Source organism: Engystomops pustulosus, chromosome 3 (genome assembly GCF_040894005.1).
Source record: "Engystomops pustulosus chromosome 3, aEngPut4.maternal, whole genome shotgun sequence".
Lineage (NCBI taxonomy): Eukaryota > Metazoa > Chordata > Amphibia > Anura > Leptodactylidae > Engystomops > Engystomops pustulosus.
In genome coordinates, this window is record NC_092413.1 from 4,546,670 (window position 1) to 4,567,526 (window position 20,857).

Consider the following 20,857-nt stretch of genomic DNA (forward strand, 5'->3'; position numbering starts at 1 on the left):
CATGCACACTCATGCACATCCAGCATACATGCACACTCATGCACATCCAGTATACATGCCCACTCATGCACATCCAGTATACATGCACACTCATGCACATCCAGTATACATGCACACTCATGCACATACAGTATACATGCACACTCATGCACATACAGTGTACATACACACTCATGCACATCTAGCATACATGTACACTCATGTACAATATACAGACACCCGTGCACATCCCCCACCAATATGGCCACCACTGGAAACTCCAGAAGAATCAGGAGGGAGGACAGGAGCCTCAATGTGTGACAGGAGAAGTGCACAATGCAGACATGGCCACCCCCAAACTACAGTGGTGGGGGGGGGTGTGGCCAGATCAGAAACTGCTGAGCACAGCGCTCTGGTGTCTCACATTCACTGTCTATGAGAGTACCAGAAATACCACAGTGCTGCAAGGAGCAAGCTTGACCTGCTGCTCCATCGATGGGTGTCTGTGATGGGTGGGTGTCTGTGATGGGTGGGTGTCTGTGATGGGTGGGTGTCGGTGATTGGTGGGTGTCTGTCATCAGTGGGTGTCTGTCATCAGTGGGTGTCTGTCATCAGTGGGTGTCTGTCATCAGTGGGTGTCTGTCATCAGTGGGTGCCTGTCATCAGTGGGTGCCTGTGATCAGTGGGTGTCCGTGATCAGTGGGTGTCCGTGATCAGTGGGTGTCCGTGATCAGTGGGTGTCCGTGATCAGTGGGTGTCTGTGATCAGTGGGTGTCCGTGTTCAGTGGGTGTCCGTGATCAGTGGGTGTCTGTGATCAGTGGGTGTCTGTGATCGGTGGGTGTCTGTGATCGGTGGGTGTCTGTGATGGGTGGGTGTCTGTGATGGGTGGGTGTCTGTGATGGGTGGGTGTCGGTGATTGGTGGGTGTCTGTCATCAGTGGGTGTCTGTCATCAGTGGGTGTCTGTCATCAGTGGGTGTCTGTCATCAGTGGGTGTCTGTCATCAGTGGGTGCCTGTGATCAGTGGGTGTCCGTGATCAGTGGGTGTCCGTGATCAGTGGGTGTCCGTGATCAGTGGGTGTCCGTGATCAGTGGGTGCCTGTGATCAGTGGGTGCCTGTGATCAGTGGGTGCCTGTGATCAGTGGGTGCCTGTGATCAGTGGGTGTCTGTGATCAGTGGGTGTCCGTGATCAGTGGGTGTCCGTGATCAGTGGGTGTCTGTGATCAGTGGGTGTCCGTGATCAGTGGGTGTCCGTGATCAGTGGGTGTCTGTGATCAGTGGGTGTCTGTGATCAGTGGGTGCCTGTGATCAGTGGGTGTCCGTGATCTGTGGGTGTCTGTGATCAGTGGGTGTCTGTGATCAGTGGGTGCCTGTGATCAGTGGGTGCCTGTGATCAGTGGGTGTCCGTGATCAGTGGGTGTCTGTGATCAGTGGGTGTCTGTGATCAGTGGGTGCCTGTGATCAGTGGGTGTCCGTGATCTGTGGGTGTCTGTGATCAGTGGGTGTCTGTGATCAGTGGGTGCCTGTGATCAGTGGGTGCCTGTGATCAGTGGGTGTCTGTGATCAGAACAGCAGTAAAGTCTTCACTTTTCCTCTTGTGAATAATACTAATAATCTTTACATAAGTCATCAGCGCTGCGCGGCCTGCCAGCTCATATCCATGAAAGATCACTTAGGGTGCTGGCCCGGGGCCGCCGCTCAGACCCACACCCCGACCTCCTGGAGCCAGCGCTTGTGCAATCACATTATACAAGTCATGATAAGGGAGCGGGGAGAGCGGAGCGCCCCCTGTGGTTTATTTCAGTCCTTGCTTTGTGCACATTAGGACATGTTTTCTGGCAGAGCATCGGGTCATCGGGTCACCTGGTCCCGCAGGTAACAATGCTATGTAATGTCTGTAGTTGTCCTCATTGTCCCATTTTTTTGGGTTGCTGAGGATTAGAAGAACCTGGATGATTTCTCCTGTCACTAGCGCCTCACCTGCCCTCAGGTAGTGTGTGGTATTACAGCTCAATCCTATTTACAGCAATGTGGATAAGCTGCAATACCAGGCACTACCATAAGCAGTTGTGGCGCTGTTTCTGATAATCCTCTTGCTATTGTTACATTTAGGAAGTGTCTCGATTAACCCCCTGTGTTCCGGAGCCCTGACCCCGTTCCTCTGCTGCTCTCCTCTCCTGGATCCCAGCCCCCACCTCAGAGTCTTGGCTCTGGCTTCGCTCCACTGGCAGCGGCACCACCTTCACACCTCAGCAAATTTCCTCACTCATCTCCTTCTCCCACATTTGAGTAATTTCCTCAAGATGTCTCCTATCATCGCCTTCTGCCTGTCCGCACTCACTCATCATCTTCTGAGATTCTTTACCAGCGGCAGCAGACATTACTGATATCTGTGCATTATGTAACCCGCCATCAGGTGCGATCATACAGACTGCAGCCAGTGTTATGTATCAGCCCCGGAGGGATGTGTAATTATACCTCACACTGCTGTGCTCTGTGCTCTCTGCAGCCAGTGTTATGTACTGTCCCTGGAGAGATGTGTAATCAGACCTCACACTGCTGTGCTCTGTGCTCTCTGCAGCCAGTGTTATGTATCATCCCCGGAGGGATGTGTAATCAGACCTCACACTGCTGTGCTCTGTGCTCTCTGCAGCCAGTGTTATGTATCAGCCCCGGAGGGATGTGTAATTATACCTCACACTGCTGTGCTCTGTGCTCTCTGCAGCCAGTGTTATGTACTGTCCCTGGAGAGATGTGTAATCAGACCTCACACTGCTGTGCTCTGTGCTCTCTGCAGCCAGTGTTATGTATCATCCCCGGAGGGATGTGTAATTATACCTCACACTGCTGTGCTCTGTGCTCTCTGCAGCCAGTGTTATGTACTGTCCCTGGAGAGATGTGTAATCAGACCTCACACTGCTGTGCTCTGTGCTCTCTGCAGCCAGTGTTATGTATTGTCCCTGGAGAGATGTGTAATCAGACCTCACACTGCTGTGCTCTGTGCTCTCTGCAGCCAGTGTTATGTATTGTCCCTAAAGAGATGTGTAATCAGACCTCACACTGCTGTGCTCTGTGCTCTCTGCAGACAGTGTTATGTACTGTCCCTGGAGAGATGTGTAATCAGACCTCACACTGCTGTGCTCTGTGCTCTCTGCAGCCAGTGTTATGTATTGTCCCTGGAGAGATGTGTAATCATAGCTCACACTGCTGTGCTCTGTGCTCTCTGCAGCCAGTGTTATGTATTGTCCCTGGAGAGATGTGTAATGAGACCTCACACTGCTGTGCTCTGTGCCCTCTGCAGCCAGTGTTATGTACTGTCCCTGGAGAGATGTGTAATCAGACCTCACACTGCTGTGCTCTGTGCTCTGTGCAGCCAGTGTTATGTACTGTCCCTGGAGAGATGTGTAATCAGACCTCACACTGCTGTGCTCTGTGCTCTCTGCAGCCAGTGTTATGTATTGTCCCTGGAGATATGTATAATCAGACCTCACACTGCTGTGCTCTGTGCTCTCTGCAGCCAGTGTTATGTATTGTCCCTGGAGAGATGTGTAATCAGACCTCACACTGCTGTGCTCTGTGCTCTCAGAAGGAAAATTATCTATGTGCAGTGTACTGATCTATAGGAGACAGAAGGGAAATGATCTATGCACAGTATACTGATATATAAGAGACAGAAGGGAAATGACCTATGCACAGTATACTTATCTATAAGAGACAGAAGGGAAATGACCTATGTACAGTATACTGATATATAAGAGACAGAAGGGAAATGACATATGTACAGTATACTGATATATAGGAGACAGAAGGGAAATGATCTATGCACAGTATAATGATATATAAGAGACAGAAGGGAAATGATCTATGTACAGTATACTGATATATAGGAGACAGAAGGGAAATGATCTATGTACAGTATAATGATATATAAGAGACCGAAGGGAAATGATCTATGTACAGTAGACTGATATATAAGAGACAGAAGGGAAATGATCTACGTACAGTGTACTGATATATAAGAGACAGAAGGGAAATGATCTATGTACAGTGTACTGATATATAAGAGACAGAAGGGAAATGATCTATGTACAGTGTACTGATATATAAGAGACAGAAGGGAAATGATCTATGTACAGTATACTGATATATAAGAGACAGAAGGGAAATGATCTATGTACAGTATAATGATATATAAGAGACAGAAGGGAAATTATCTATGTACAGTATACTGATAAATAAGAGACAGAAGGGAAATGATCTATGTACAGTATAATGATATATAAGAGACAGAAGGGAAATGATCTATGTACAGTATACTGATATATAAGAGAGAGAAGGGAAATGATCTATGTACAGTATACTGATATATAAGAGATAGAAGGGAAATGATCTATGTACAGTATACTGATATATAAGAGAGAGAAGGGAAATGATCTATGTACAGTATACTGATATATAAGAGACAGAAGGGGAATGATCTATGTACAGTATACTGATCTATAAGAGACAGAAGGGGAATGATCTCTGTACAGTAAAATGATATATAGGAGACAGAAGGGAAATGATCTATGTACAGTATAATGATATATAAGAGACCGAAGGGAAATGATCTATGTACAGTATACTGATATATAAGAGACAGAAGGGAAATGATCTATGTACAGCATAATGATATATAGGAGACAGAAGGGAAATGATCTATGTACAGTATACTGATATATAAGAGACAGAAGGGAAATTATCTATGTACAGTATAATGATATATAGGAGACAGAAGGGAAATGATCTATGTACAGTATAATGATATATAGGAGACAGAAGGGAAATGATATATGTACAGTATACTGATATATAAGAGACAGAAGGGAAATGATCTATGTGCAGTATAATGATATATAGGAGACAGAAGGGAAATGATCTATGCACAGTATACTGATATATAAGAGACAGAAGGGAAATGATCTATGTACAGTATAATGATATATAGGAGACAGAAGGGAAATGATCTATGCACAGTATAATGATATATAGGAGACAGAAGGGAAATGATCTATGTACAGTATAATGATATATAGGAGACAGAAGGGAAATGACCTATGTACAGTATACTGATATATAAGAGACAGAAGGGGAATGATCTATGGACAGTATAATGATAAATAGGAGACAGAAGGGAAATGATCTTTGTACAGTGTACTAATATATGAGAGACAGAAGGGAAATGATCTATGTACAGTATACTGATATAAAGGAGACAGAAGGGGAATGATCTATATACAGTGTACTGATATATAAGAGACAGAAGGGGAATGATCTATGGACAGTATAATGATATATAGGAGACAGAAGGGAAATGATCTATGTACAGTGTACTGATATATAAAAGACAGAAGGGAAATGACCTATGTACAGTATAATGATATATAGGAGACAGAAGGGAAATTATCTATGTACAGTGTACTGATATATAAGAGACAGAAGGGAAATGACCTATGTACAGTATACTGATATATAAGAGACAGAAGGGAAATGATCTATGTACAGTATACTGATATATAAGAGACAGAAGGGAAATGATCTATGTACAGTGTACTGATATATAAGAGACAGAAGGGAAATGATATATGTACAGTATAATGATAAAAAGGAGACAGAAGGGGAATGATCTATATACAGTGTACTGATATATAAGAGACAGAAGGGGAATGATCTATGGACAGTATAATGATATATAGGAGACAGAAGGGAAATGATCTATGTACAGTGTACTGATATATAAGAGACAGAAGGGAAATGATCTATGTACAGTATAATGATATATAGGAGACAGAAGGGAAATGATCTATGTACAGTGTACTGATATATAAGAGACAGAAGGGAAATGATCTATGTACAGTATAATGATATAAAGGAGACAGAAGGGAAATGATCTATGTACAGTGTACTGATATATAAGAGACAGAAGGGAAATGATCTATGTACAGTATAATGATATAAAGGAGACAGAAGGGGAATGATCTATATACAGTGTACTGATATATAAGAGACAGAAGGGGAATGATCTATGGACAGTATAATGATATATAGGAGACAGAAGGGAAATGATCTATGTACAGTGTACTAATATATGAGAGACAGAAGGGAAATGATCTATGTACAGTATAATGATATATAGGAGACAGAAGGGAAGTGATCTATGTACAGTGTACTAATATATGAGAGACAGAAGGGAAATGATCTATGTACAGTATACTGATATATAAGAGACAGAGGGGAAATGATCTATGTACAGTATACTGATCTATAAGAAACAGAACGGAAATGATCTATGTACAGTATACTGATCTAAAAGAGACAGAAGGGAAATGATCTATGTAAAGTATACTTATATACAAGAGACAGAAGGGAAATGATCTATGTACAGTGTACTGATATATAAGAGACAGAAGGGAAATGATATATGTACAGTATACTGATCTATAAGAGACAGAAGGGACATGATCTATGTACAGTATACTTATATATAAGAGACAGAAGGGAAATGATCTATGTACAGTATAATGATATAAGGGAGACAGAAGGGGAATGATCTATGTACAGTGTACTGATATATAAGAGACAGAAGGGAAATGATATATGTACAGTATACTGATCTATAAGAGACAGAAGGGACATGATCTATGTACAGTATACTTATATATAAGAGACAGAAGGGAAATGATCTATGTACAGTATAATGATATAAGGGAGACAGAAGGGAAACGATCTATGTACAGTATACTGATATATAAGAGACAGAAGGGAAATGATCTATGTACAGTATACTGATATAAAAGAGACAGAAGGGAAATGATCTATGTACAGTATACTGATATATAAGAGACAGAAGGGAAATGATCTATGTACAGTATACTGATCTATAAGAGACAGAAGGGAAATGATCTATGTACAGTATAATTATATATAGGAGACAGAAGGGAATTGTTCTATGTACAGTGTACTGATATATAAGAGACAGAAGGGAAATGATCTATGTACAGTATAATGATATATAGGAGACAGAAGGGAAATGATCTATGTACAGTGTACTAATATATGAGAGACAGAAGGGAAATGATCTATGTACAGTATACTGATATATAAGAGACAGAAGGGAAATGATCTATGTACAGTATAATGATATATAGGAGACAGAAGGGAAATGATCTATGCACAGTATACTGATATATAAGAGACAGAAGGGAAATGATCTATGTACAGTATAATGATATATAGGAGACAGAAGGGAAATGATCTATGCACAGTATAATGATATATAGGAGACAGAAGGGAAATGATCTATGTACAGTATAATGATATATAGGAGACAGAAGGGAAATGACCTATGTACAGTATACTGATATATAAGAGACAGAAGGGGAATGATCTATGGACAGTATAATGATAAATAGGAGACAGAAGGGAAATGATCTTTGTACAGTGTACTAATATATGAGAGACAGAAGGGAAATGATCTATGTACAGTATACTGATATAAAGGAGACAGAAGGGGAATGATCTATATACAGTGTACTGATATATAAGAGACAGAAGGGGAATGATCTATGGACAGTATAATGATATATAGGAGACAGAAGGGAAATGATCTATGTACAGTGTACTGATATATAAAAGACAGAAGGGAAATGACCTATGTACAGTATAATGATATATAGGAGACAGAAGGGACATGATCTATGTACAGTATAATGATATAGAGGAGACAGAAGGGGAATGATCTATGTACAGTATACTGATATATAAGAGACAGAAGGGGAATGATCTATGTACAGTGTACTGCTATATAAGAGACAGAAGGGGAATGATCTATGTACAGTGTACTGCTATATAAGAGACAGAAGGGGAATGATCTATGTACAGTATACTGATATATAAGAGACAGAAGGGGAATGATCTATGTACAGTGTACTGCTATATAAGAGACAGAAGGGGAATGATCTATGTACAGTATACTGATATATAAGAGACAGAAGGGAAAAAATCTATGTACAGGATTCTGATATATAAGAGACAGAAAGGAAACAATCCATGTACAGTATACTGATATATAAGAGACAACAGAAAAATGATCTATGTACAGTAAACTAATATATATGAGACAGGGAAACAATCTATGTACAGTATACTGATATATAGATGGAAGAGACAGAAGGGAAATAATCTATGTACAGTATACTGATCTATAAGAGACAGAAGGGAAATGATCTATGTACAGTATACTGATCTATAAGAGACAGAAGGGAAATGATCTATGTACAGTATACTGATCTATAAGAGACAGAAGGGAAATGATCTATGTACAGTATACTGATCTATAAGAGACAGAAGGGAAATGATCTATGTGCAGTATACTGATCTATAAGAGACAGAAGGGAAATGATCTATGTACAGTATACTGATCTATAAGAGACAGAAGGGAAATGATCTATGTACAGTATACTGATATATAGGAGACAGAAGGAAAATGATCTATGTACAGTAGACTGATATATGGGAGACAGAAGGGAAATGATCTATGTACAGTAGACTGATTTATAGGAGACAGAAGGGAAATGATCTATGTACAGTATACTGATATATAGGAGACAGAAGGGAATTGATTTATGTACTGTATACGGATATATAGGAGACAGAAGGGAAGTGATTTATGTACTGTATACTGATATATAGGAGCCAGAAGGGAAACAGTCTATGTACAGTGTACTGATATATAAGAGACAAAAGGGTAACAATCTATATACAGTATATTGATATATAGCAGACAGAAAGGAAACAAGCTATGTACAGTATACTGATATATAGGAGACAGAAGGGAAACAATCTATGTACAGTATACTGATATATAGGAGACAGAAGGGAAATAATCTAAGTACATTATACTGATCTATAAGAGACAGAAGGGAAATGATCTATGTAAAGTATTCTGATATATAGGAGACAGAAGGGAAATGATCTATGTACATTATACTGAAATATAGGAGACAGAAGGGAAATGATCTATGTACAGTATACTGATATATAAGAGACAGAAGGGAAATTATCTATGTACAGTATACTGATATATAAGAGACAGAAGGGTAATTATCTATATACAGTATACTGATCTATAAGAGACAGAAGGGGAATGATCTATGTACAGTATATTGATATATAAGAGACAGAAGGGAAATCATCTATATACAGTATACTGATCTATAAGAGACAGAAGGGAAACGATCTATGTACAGTATACTGATATATAAGAGACAGAAGGGAAACCATCTATATACAGTATACTGATCTATAAGAGACAGAAGGGGAATGATCTATGTACAGTATATTGATATATAAGAGACAGAAGGGAAATCATCTATATACAGTATACTGATAAATAAGAGACAGAAGGGGAATGATCTAAGTACAGTATACTGAACTATAAGAGACAGAAGGGAAATGATCTATGTACAGTATACTGATATATAGGAGACAGAAGGGAAATGATCTATGTACAGTATACTGGTCTATAAGAGACAGAAGGGAAATGATCTATGTACAGTATACTGATGTATAAGAGACAGAAGGGAAATGATCTATGTACATTATACTGGTCTACAAGAGACAGAAGGGAAATGATCTATGTACAGTATACTGATATATAAGAGACAGAAGGGGAATGATCTAAGTACAGTATACTGAACTATAAGAGACAGAAGGGAAATGATCTATGTACAGTATACTGATATATAGGAGACAGAAGGGAAATGATCTATGTACAGTATACTGGTCTATAAGAGACAGAAGGGAAATGATCTATGTACATTATACTGATCTATAAGAGACAGAAAGGAAATGATCTATGTACAGTATACTGATCTATAAGAGACAGAAAGGAAATGATCTATGTACAGTGTACTGATAAATAAGAGACAGAAGGGAAACCATCTATATACAGTAGACTTATATATAAGAGACAGAAGGGGAATGATCTATGTACAGTATACTGATATATAAGAGACAGAAGGGGAATGATCTATGTACAGTATACTGATATATAAGAGACAGAAGGGAAATGATCTATGTACAGTATACTGATATATAGGAGACAGAAGGGAAATGATCTATGTACAGTATACTGGTCTATAAGAGACAGAAGGGAAATGATCTATGTACACTATACTGATCTATAAGAGACAGAAAGGAAATGATCTATGTACAGTGTACTGATATATAAGAGACAGAAGGGAAATGACCTATGTACAGTATACTGATATATAAGAGACAGAAGGGAAATGATCTATGTACAGTATAATGATATAAAGGAGACAGAAGGGGAATGATCTATACACAGTATACTGATATATAAGAGACAGAAGGGGAATGATCTATGGACAGTATAATGATATATAGGAGACAGAAGGGAAATGATCTATGTACAGTATAATGATATATAGGAAACAGAAGGGAAATGATCTATGTACAGTATACTGATAAATAAGAGACAGAAGGGGAATGATCTATGTACAGTATACTGATAAATAAGAGACAGAAGGGGAATGATCTATGTACAGTATACTGATATATAAGAGACAGAAGGGAAATGATCTATGTACAGTAGACTGATATATAGGAGACAGAAGGGGAATGATCTATGTACAGTATACTGATATATAGGAGACAGAAGGGGAATGATCTATGTACAGTATAATGATATATAAGAGACAGAAGGGGAATGATCTATGTACAGTATACTGATATATAAGAGACAGAAGGGAAATGATCTATGTACAGTATACTGATATATAGGAGACAGAAGGGAAATGATCTATGTACAGTATACTGATATATAAGAGACAGAAGGGGAATGATCTATGTACAGTGTACTGCTATATAAGAGACAGAAGGGGAATGATCTATGTACAGTATAATGATATATAGGAGACAGAAGGGGAATGATCTATGTACAGTATACTGATCTATAAGAGACAGAAGGGGAATGATCTATGTACAGTATACTGATATATAAGAGACAGAAGGGAAATTATCAAAATATACTGTGGAGTAATAAATGTGGCGCCTGGTCTTCCCCCTTTAGGTGCAGAATATTCAGTTTTGTTAGACACAGAGCAGTCACGACACAAAACTTGTGCAGACACTTTACTAAATGTGGCCAAGGAGGAGGGGGAGGATAGGGGCAGCATATAACATGTAATACACCAGGCACAGACCTGGGGCTACTCCATATCAGCTGGTCCCCTGGTGCTCATCCGGTTGCCCCCCTATACAGACTCCCGGGTCACTTCTTCTTGGAGTGGTCTCTGCTCAGTGATGCCTGACCGCAGACACCCGCTGACACTCGGCACCAGAGTAGTGGCCGGGGACAGTCCCAGGTCGGGGCAGCCACAGTCAGGGAACTAGAGGAGAGACACCTGAGGCTCAGGCACTTTGCTATCCACAGGTGCAGGAGACTGGGGCAGAGGGCGTTATTAAAGGGCCAGGGCACCCCACAAGTAAGAATGGAGAACAGGACCCATAGCTGGGAAGAACATTGTGGTCCAGGAGGTTCTGTCTCCTAGAACCTCTGGATGAGACATCAGAACTTGTAGCCTCAGTAGTAACAGCGCCCGCTCTGCGTTACCCTTGTGGCAATGATGTGACAGGGGGCGAGGAGCCGGTAAGTGCCCCCCATAGAGTCCTGCACAATTACTCCCTGATCCCCCGGGCGCTCTCTCCACAAGAGGCGAGGAAGGAGCTTACATAAGAGCGCGGATGAAAGGGATTAGGCTCTGTCAATAATCATATATGGCAGCTCTTAAAGGCACGGCTGATGTACGGCTTCTATAGGGGCAGAGGGGTGAGCTCAGGCCGCAGCCAGCAGCTTCTCACATCTGGTTCCCTCCTTCTACAGAAAGAGACGCCCGGTCTGTGCCCCCCAGACCCTCCCCGGGAGCCGCTGCTTCCGTCAGATCCCGGCTGGAAGTGACTGTAAAGCCTTTAATCCGGACACCGGGGACAGGATTGCCGCCCAGGGAAGGAGATTTCTGCATTTCCCTCTGTGATCCCTCATATATTACATCACCGCTTACATGAAAGTGCACAAGTTACATATGAATTCCAAGTATCTTATTATAAGCGGCTCAGAACTCCCTCCTTAAAGGGATCTGTTATCAGGGTAATCATACCTCACACTGCTGTGCTCTGTGCTCTCTGCAGCCAGTGTTATGTATTGTCCCTGGAGAGATGTGTAATCATACCTCACACTTCTGTGCTCTGTGCTCTCTGCAGCCAGTGTTATGTATTGTCCCTGGAGAGATGTGTAATCAGACCTCACACTGCTGTGCTCTGTGCTCTCTGCAGCCAGTGTTATGTATTGTCCCTGGAGAGATGTGTAATCAGACCTCACACTGCTGTGCTCTGTGCTCTCTGCAGCCAGTGTTATGTATTGTCCCTGGAGAGATGTGTAATCAGATCTCACACTGCTGTGCTCTGTGCTCTCTGCAGCCAGTGTTATGTACTGTCCCTGGAGAGATGTGTAATCAGACCTCACACTGCTGTGCTCTGTGCTCTCTGCAGCCAGTGTTATGTATTGTCCCTGGAGAGACGTGTAATCAGACCTCACACTGCTGTGCTCTGTGCTCTCTGCAGCCAGTGTTATGTGCTGTCCCTGGAGGGATGTGTAATCAGACCTCACACTGCTGTGCTCTGTGCTTTCTGCAGCCAGTGTTATGTTATGTCCCGGGAGAGATGTATCATCAGACCTCACACTGCTGTGCTCTGTGCTCTCTGCAGCCAGTGTTATGTATTGTCCCTGGAGAGATGTGTAATCAGACCTCACACTGCTGTGCTCTGTGCTCTCTGCAGCCAGTGTTATGTATTGTCCCTGGAGAGATGTGTAATCATACCTCACACTGCTGTGCTCTGTGCTTTCTGCAGCCAGTGTTATGTTATGTCCCGGGAGAGATGTATCATCAGACCTCACACTGCTGTGCTCTGTGCTCTCTGCAGCCAGTGTTATGTATTGTCCCTGGAGAGATGTGTAATCAGACCTCACACTGCTGTGCTCTGTGCTCTCTGCAGCCAGTGTTATGTATTGTCCCTGGAGAGATGTGTAATCATACCTCACACTGCTGTGCTCTGTGCTCTCTGCAGCCAGTGTTGTGTATTGTCCCTGGAGAGATGTGTAATCATCCTTCACACTGCTGTGCTCTGTGCTCTCTGCAGCCAGTGTTATGTATTGTCCCTGGAGAGATGTGTTATCAGACATCACACTGCTGTGCTCTGTGCTCTCTGCAGCCAGTGTAATGTATTGTCCCTGGAGAGATGTGTAATCATACCTCACACTGCTGTGCTCTGTGCTCTCTGCAGCCAGTGTTGTGTATTGTCCCTGGAGAGATGTGTAATCATCCTTCACACTGCTGTGCTCTGTGCTCTCTGCAGCCAGTGTAATGTATTGTCCCTGGAGAGATGTGTAATCAGACCTCACACTGCTGTGCTCTGTGCTCTCTGCAGCCAGTGTTATGTATTGTCCCTGGAGAGGTGTGTAATCAGACCTCACACTGCTGTGCTCTGTGCTCTCTGCAGCCAGTGTTATGTATTGTCCCTGGAGAGATGTGTAATCAGACATCACACTGCTGTGCTCTGTGCTCTCTGCAGCCAGTTTTATGTATTGTCCCTGGAGAGATGTGTAATCAGACCTCACACTGCTGTGCTCTGTGCTCTCTGCAGCCAGTTTTATGTATTGTCCCTGGAGAGATGTGTAATCAGACCTCACACTGCTGTGCTCTGTGCTCTCTGCAGCCAGTGTTATGTACTGTCCCTGGAGAGATGTGTGATCAGACCTTTCCAAGAAATAAACTGAGCATAGAGCACAGCAGTGTGAGGACATTCAAACAATTAACTTTTTAACTTAACCAATTTTTTATGGTCAAAATTTCTGATAGTTTCCTTTAAGCCCTGTGTAGGCTGCAGACTCAGACAGTCAGTAATAATCCGAATTAACGGTGGAGGCGGAAATGATTATGACTATAAATCCTCAGGGGAGGTACTGGAGGCGGATCCAGAGTAACTCAGGGGCGGAGCTACACCAGCACAGACATCCCATCTGCCCTTACTTGGGCCGTCCTATGTTATAGGTGGGAGGGGCTTGTATACTGAGTGCTGATAAGTGCTGGATCCCGCAGCTCGTCAGGGGATGTTATGTGATGTCCATTAAGCGCTCGTTTCCAGTAATTACTGAACGAACTGGAATTCAGCAAAGAAAACATCGCGGTGCGTCCTCGCCATCTGTCTCCGGAGCCGCTACTTATAACGGACGACCACATTCACATGGGAACAGCAAGAAGAAAAACAAACGTCCCCTTAATAAATGGCGCGGGCCGGGGGTCAGCACCCGGAGCCCCTGCATCCAGTAATGAAACGGAGAACTAATGGGGCGACCACAAAGCGACAACATCTGGGATTCCGGCTCCGCTCAGCAGAAGTTATGGCGCGTTTTAATTATTGGGAAAATAAATGTCTTGGAGGAACTTTCCCAGCGGAGGCTTCAAGGGGCGAGATAGCGAGGAGGGAGGGCGAGGGTTAATGATACTAACAAAACACTAAATGTACACAAAATGACAACAAGTGAGACAAGTTTTATCATTTTGGAGGATTCCCCTTTAAATCAGTGAAGTTTACTTGCAGTTCCACTTCTCACCACTGTAAGAATAAGCATCACCCATAGAAACCAATGCAACAGCGCCCCCAGCAGTGATCTGCAGTTTGATAAGGGTCTTCCTTCCCCAGTCCCGATGGCCCCTTTAAGATTCCTGTACAAGGAACTTTACAGGACAGCTTGTGGTGTGAGCAGAGCAGATGAGGATATTACAGCCTCTGTCTATAGGGAACTAGGTGGTGGGGCTGCAGCCAGGGCAGACAGCTTGTGGTGTGAGCAGAGCAGATAAGGATATTACAGCCTCTGTCTATAGGGAACTAGGTGGTGGGGCTGCAGCCAGGGTGGACAGCTTGTGGTGTGAGCGGAGCAGTGAGCTGAGGATATTAGGATCTCTCTCTTTATAGTGCGAGGTGTTAGCACAGCAGCCAGGGTGGACAGCTTGTGGTGTGAGCGGAGCAGTGAGCTGAGGATATAAGGATCTCTCTCTATATAGAGCGAGGTATTAGCGCTGCAGCCAGGGTGGACAGCTTGTGGTGTGAGCGGAGCAGTGAGCTGAGGATATAAGGATCTCTCTCTATATAGAGCGAGGTGTTAGCGCTGCAGCCAGGGCAGACAGCTTGTGGTGTGAGTGGAGCAGTGAGCTAAGTATACTAGGATCTCTCTCTTTATAGTGCGAGGTGTTAGCGCTGCAGCCAGGGTGGACAGCTTGTGGTGTGAGCGGAGCAGTGAGCTGAGGATATTAGGATCTCTCTTTATATAGAACGAGGTGTTAGCGCTGCAGCCAGGGCAGACAGCTTGTGGTGTGAGCGGAGCAGTGAGCTGAGGATGTAAGGATCTCTCTCTATATAGAGCGAGGTGTTAGCGCTGCAGCCAGGGCAGACAGCTTGTGGTGTGAGCGGAGCAGTGAGCTGAGGATATTAGGATCTCTCTCTATATAGAGCGAGGTGTTAGCGCTGCAGCCAGGGTGGACAGCTTGTGGTGTGAGCGGAGCAGTGAGCTGAGGATATAAGGATCTCTCTCTATATAGAGCGAGGTGTTAGCGCTGCAGCCAGGGCAGACAGCTTGTGGTGTGAGCGGAGCAGTGAGCTGAGGATATAAGGATCTCTCTCTATATAGAGCGAGGTGTTAGCGCTGCAGCCAGGGGGGACAGCTTGTGGTGTGAGCGGAGCAGTGAGCTGAGGATATTAGGATCTCTCTCTATATAGAGCGAGGTGTTAGAGCTGCAGCCAGGGTGGACAGCTTGTGGTGTGAGCGGAGCAGTGAGCTGAGGATATAAGGATCTCTCTCTATATAGAGCGAGGTGTTAGCGCTGCAGCCAGGGCAGACAGCTTGTAGTGTGAGCGGAGCAGTGAGCTGAGGATATAAGGATCTCTCTCTATATAGAGCGAGGTGTTAGGGTTTCAGCCAGGGCAGACAGCTTGTGGTGTGAGCGGAGCAGTGAGCTGAGGATATAAGGATCTCTCTCTATATAGAGCGAGGTGTTAGGGCTGCAGCCAGGGCAGACAGCTTGTGGTGTGAGCGGAGCAGTGAGCTGAGGATATAAGGATCTCTCTCTATATAGAGCGAGGTGTTAGCGCTGCAGCCAGGGCAGACAGCTTGTGGTGTGAGCGGAGCAGTGAGCTGAGGTTATAAGGATCTCTCTCTATATAGAGCGAGGTGTTAGCTCTGCAGCCAGGGCAGACAGCTTGTGGTGTGAGCGGAGCAGTGAGCTGAGGATATAAGGATCTCTCTCCATATAGAGCGAGGTGTTAGCGCTGCAGCCAGGGCGGACAGCTTGTGGTGTGAGCGGAGCAGTGAGCTGAGGATATAAGGATCTCTCTCCATATAGAGCGAGGTGTTAGGGCTGCAGCCAGGGCAGACAGCTTGTGGTGTGAGCGGAGCAGTGAGCTGAGGATATAAGGATCTCTCTCTATATAGAGAGAGGTGTTAGCGCTGCAGCCAGGGCGGACAGCTTGTGGTGTGAGCGGAGCAGTGAGCTGAGTATATTAGGATCTCTCTCTATATAGAGCGAGGTGTTAGCGCTGCAGCCAGGGTGGACAGCTTGTGGTGTGAGCGGAGCAGTGAGCTGAGGATATAAGGATCTCTCTCTCTCTATATAGAGCGAGGTGTTAGCGCTGCAGCCAGGGTGGACAGCTTGTGGTGTGAGCGGAGCAGTGAGCTGAGGATATAAGGATCTCTCTCTATATAGAGCGAGGTGTTAGCACTGCAGCCAGGGCGGACAGCTTGTGCTGTGAGTGGAGCAGTGAGCTGAGGATATAAGGATCTCTCTCTATATAGAGCGAGGTGCTAGGGCTGCAGCCAGGGTGGACAGCTTGTGGTGTGAGCGGAGCAGTGAGCTGAGGATATAAGGATCTCTCTCTATATAGAGCGAGGTGCTAGGGCTGCAGCCAGGGCAGACAGCTTGTGGTGTGAGCGGAGCAGTGAGCTGGGGATGTTCCGATCTTTCGCTCTATAATCATCAGTGAGAGTTTCTAGTAATTAGCGCTGATGTTCTCCGCTGTGCGCTGACAATAACATGTAATTATTATTTCTTGTAGTTTGCTGCCCCGGGGATGGGGGTCCTGTGGGACGTCACCTCTTCAAACAACTTACAAAATTAAAAAAACATAATTAATCGCTCTCGTGATGTGTTCGCAGCTCCTATGCAGAACTATGCGTCTCCTTGGTTCTGAATACATAGGATGGGATTTCCAGCATCTTACCTCTGGACAGTCGTGTGTGGCAGTGGAAGGGTTAATAAACATTGCGTTCTTCCGTGTCTGGAAAGAATGGGAATGTCCTTGTGCCGTGTCCTGCTATCTCACGCCATCACATGACCCCTGCTGGTGACATCATTGCGTGACCCCGCAGCTGACCTGCACGTAAAGAAAATATTCCAGTGTAATGAGTAATCAGTATAAAGTCTTACATCACATTATATACCGCCATACAACGCCTCAGTATATTGCTGTGATGTATATACAGCAGCACTAATGATCCACCAATCACAGCACAGCTGTCATTTCATAAGCTGCCCTGAAAAAATGAAAGCTTAACTCTGATTGGTTGTGATGGGCAACAACGATGGTTGTTCAGAAAGATGAGGCCTATTGTTTATGCAACATCCCCCACCGGGGCCTAGCCCTTGAGGTGAGGCCTGGTGACAGCCTGGGCCCGCGGTACCGGAGTGGCTGGCGGTTGCGGCCTAAGCACGCTATTGTCACGGTGCTTGGTACGGGGGAACCGGAGGGCTGTCCTACAGCCTGGCAGCTCTCCAGCAGGGTGGTGTTGGCAAGAAAAGATGAGGGAGAGGCTGCTATAGCGGATCTCCCTGGGGCAACCCCTTAATGTCCCGAGTGTGAGTCTCTGTGTGGTGGACAGGGTGCCGGTGATGATGGGAGTTGTAGTAGCAGGGACCAGACGGAGGCAGAGGTTGAAGAAAACAACTTACAGTTCTTTATTGGAACCGCAGGAACTTCAGCAAACGTGTCTTTAACAGGTAGATGGAGTACTGGAGAGGTATTTGGAGGGAGCCGCAGGATGTAGGTCACCAGCCTGGATGTAAGGGCAGGCTGGGAGGCAGCTGTGTCCTTAGAGGAGGCTTCAGCTCGGTCCTGGATCTCTTCAGGTATCACCCTTGAAGGTAGGATGATACCCCTTTTCCTCACTACACTAGCTCTAGTCTAATCTTCCACTTCAGGCAGGGGCTAGGCTCTTCCTGCACTGGTCTGGTGTGCTAGAGTCTCTGAGCTACTGCTCAGCTAACTACTCTCTGCTTGCGTCCTGCAGACCCAGAGGGCCTGACTAGGACCGGTCTATTCTCCCTTCTGGGAGAGACTGCTCTCTTCTCTCTCTGGGGAGAGACTCCTCTAGAACATTCCTGGCCAGAGGTTTTATTACCTTCCCTTGGTCAGGTGGTGGCTGCTCCTCCAATTACCTCTCAGTGCACAGAGACAGGATGTAACACAGACATTGGTTGACATAATTACATCACAAATTAACATCTGCCTTGCCAGGCAGGATTAACCACTGCAATTTCCCCTTGATCCTATAAGGACCATGTAGTGTAATGTGGTGTTACCTACAGGTGGGACGTATTCGCAAGCACTACCTCGCCATTGCATCGGCGAGGGTGTTGCATACCCCGGGGGCAATTGAAAGAGCCGCCCTCGGCTCGACTACCGTTGTTTTGGGGCACAGAGGGGGCTAAAGGCACTTCTGGGAAGTGCAGGCTATGTGAGGTGTAGGGACAAACCGCCCATGGTCCTGGAGACAGGCACCTGGGTTGGTGTCGGACTAAGACAAAACATGTAGCTGTATGACAGTTGGTCGCTGACGCCATTAAACCGAACTGTACAGTAGGAAAGGTGTGGTGTCATGTCCTGTAATCCACTCCTTGCACCAAGGCCTGTATATTTGTTTGATCAACGCTTCTTCCCTGGCGGCAATTATATAGTGTGTCTATCTGCATTGCATGAGCATATGCGACACGAGTACCTCCTGACTGACAACCTTACCCATGTATGAGTGGCATCCAGGTGCTATCTGTGTAACACCCCCGGTCCCCTAAAGACCCGCAGTTTACGGACTACCCCCATGTGCAAACCTCGGTTTGAGGGATCAGGTAGCGGTCAGTGTTTCACACAAAAAGACGGTCCGACACAGCCACACTACAACCTGAAAAGCCTATGAAAGGGTTAATGCATACTACTGGCATATATTGACAGTGTGCAACAGGTTAGCAAAATCACATTGGCTTAGCAGCCTAATGGGTACACATCTTATAACATAACGTTACAGATAGATAGGCTACTCAGAGTAGCACGGTAGCAAATGTCTCTTTTCCTGAAAAGGAAAGGCATAAAAAGTGCAAACAGAATGTCCGTACCTAAAAAGGAAGGCATTAAGTGCAAAATAATAGTAAATAAAGTGGCAACTTTTCCTTGGAGTATCTGGCGAAAGTCTCACAGAAGGTCTCTAATGGCAAAGTCCATCTTCTGGGTACAGCCCTTGATGTGGGGAAAAGTGCACTGAAGAAGCAAAGGGTCTCCTCTATTTGGAGAGGGACAGAGTCCTTTGAAGAAATCTCTGCTGTGGCAGAGGAAGGGTGCTATCATAGCACATGACAGTGTATAATCTCTTGACTGAGATAAATAAGGGTAAGAGTCTCAGGAAAGTCTCTGGCTCTTTGGGGCAAATGGAGACAAAAATATACAATATGTACAAAGTACCTGGAGAGGGCTACAGCCCTTCAGGGATTAGTCAGTATCGCTGGGTTCAGCAAAGACAGGATCCAGCTCCTGCAGGGAATCCTGTGCGTCCTCAGCGGGAGTAGGTGCCGGCTGGGGACACCCGGTGGCAGCAGTGGGTACTGCAGGTGCAGCAACATCCTCCGGACCTTCAGGGGGAGGAGCGCTGTCGCCCGGGGTGTCGGCTGTTCCAGCCGGGGGCTCAACTGAGCCAGGGACCACGGAGGGGTCCAGAAAAAAATAAACGGAGTCCAGCGGCCGCGCCGCGGCTCCTTCCAGCTCCGGTTCTTCCGGGGCCGGGTCATCACCCCATTGGTAACCGGCAAGGGGAGATGCGGGCCTAGAGGGAACCTCCGGACAAGGTTCACTAGCCGGGATGTCTTCTCCCACAGAAGAGCCACGGGACCTGGCAATGCTCCCGGCAGGGGAACCGGTGGGGGTGGCGCCCTGTATCATGCCCGGCCCATGGATGGCAATGGGACCCGTACTCACAATTACTGTGGATGGGGCATTCACGTGGGTCACCGCCCGGGGACTTGCAGCCGAGGAGGAAGAGGTGTTCGGAGACTCCGGCCACTCGTCGTCCTCATACCAGTCGTCCTGCGGGAAGTAACGGTCCTCGTCGGAATCGGGGATCCGGATCACGCCAGCCGCCCAGGGTCCTCGAGGTCCTTCCTGCAGGGAGAACTCGATGCACTCTCCCGGCTTCAGGTTGTGCAGGCTCTCCGGCAGATCAGGTCTCTTGACGGACCGGCGGGGTATAAATACTTCCCGTCCGGTGTAGTCCTGGGTGGCGAAGCCATAGCCCTTCCGCTTGTCGAAGAACCGGACCATGCCGGTGGTGCGATTCTTCTCGACCCAAGCTCCAGCTGTAGATCGGCCGGCCATGTACCGCTGGGCCTCCTTCTCTCTGCGTCGTTGGTCCAAGACAGCGTCTCGGAGTCGCCGACGGGCGGCCTCA

The 20,857-nt window shown here is 45.4% G+C and overlaps 1 long non-coding RNA gene across 2 annotated transcripts in view; it reads right to left on the bottom strand.

The window, feature by feature from the left end:
- The window catches only part of LOC140120396 (uncharacterized), a 31,646-nt gene that overhangs the window by 8,557 nt on the left and 2,232 nt on the right, over positions 1–20,857 (bottom strand). The window contains exons 1-2 of one of the 2 annotated variants that reach the window (XR_011853765.1): positions 18,099–19,523; positions 17,371–17,523 (exon numbers count right to left, since the gene is read on the bottom strand). This is a non-coding gene — a long non-coding RNA (uncharacterized lncRNA). Of the gene's footprint in view, positions 1–17,370; positions 17,524–18,098; positions 19,524–20,857 lie in introns of those variants that run through there. The other variant, XR_011853766.1, reaches the window with a different exon arrangement.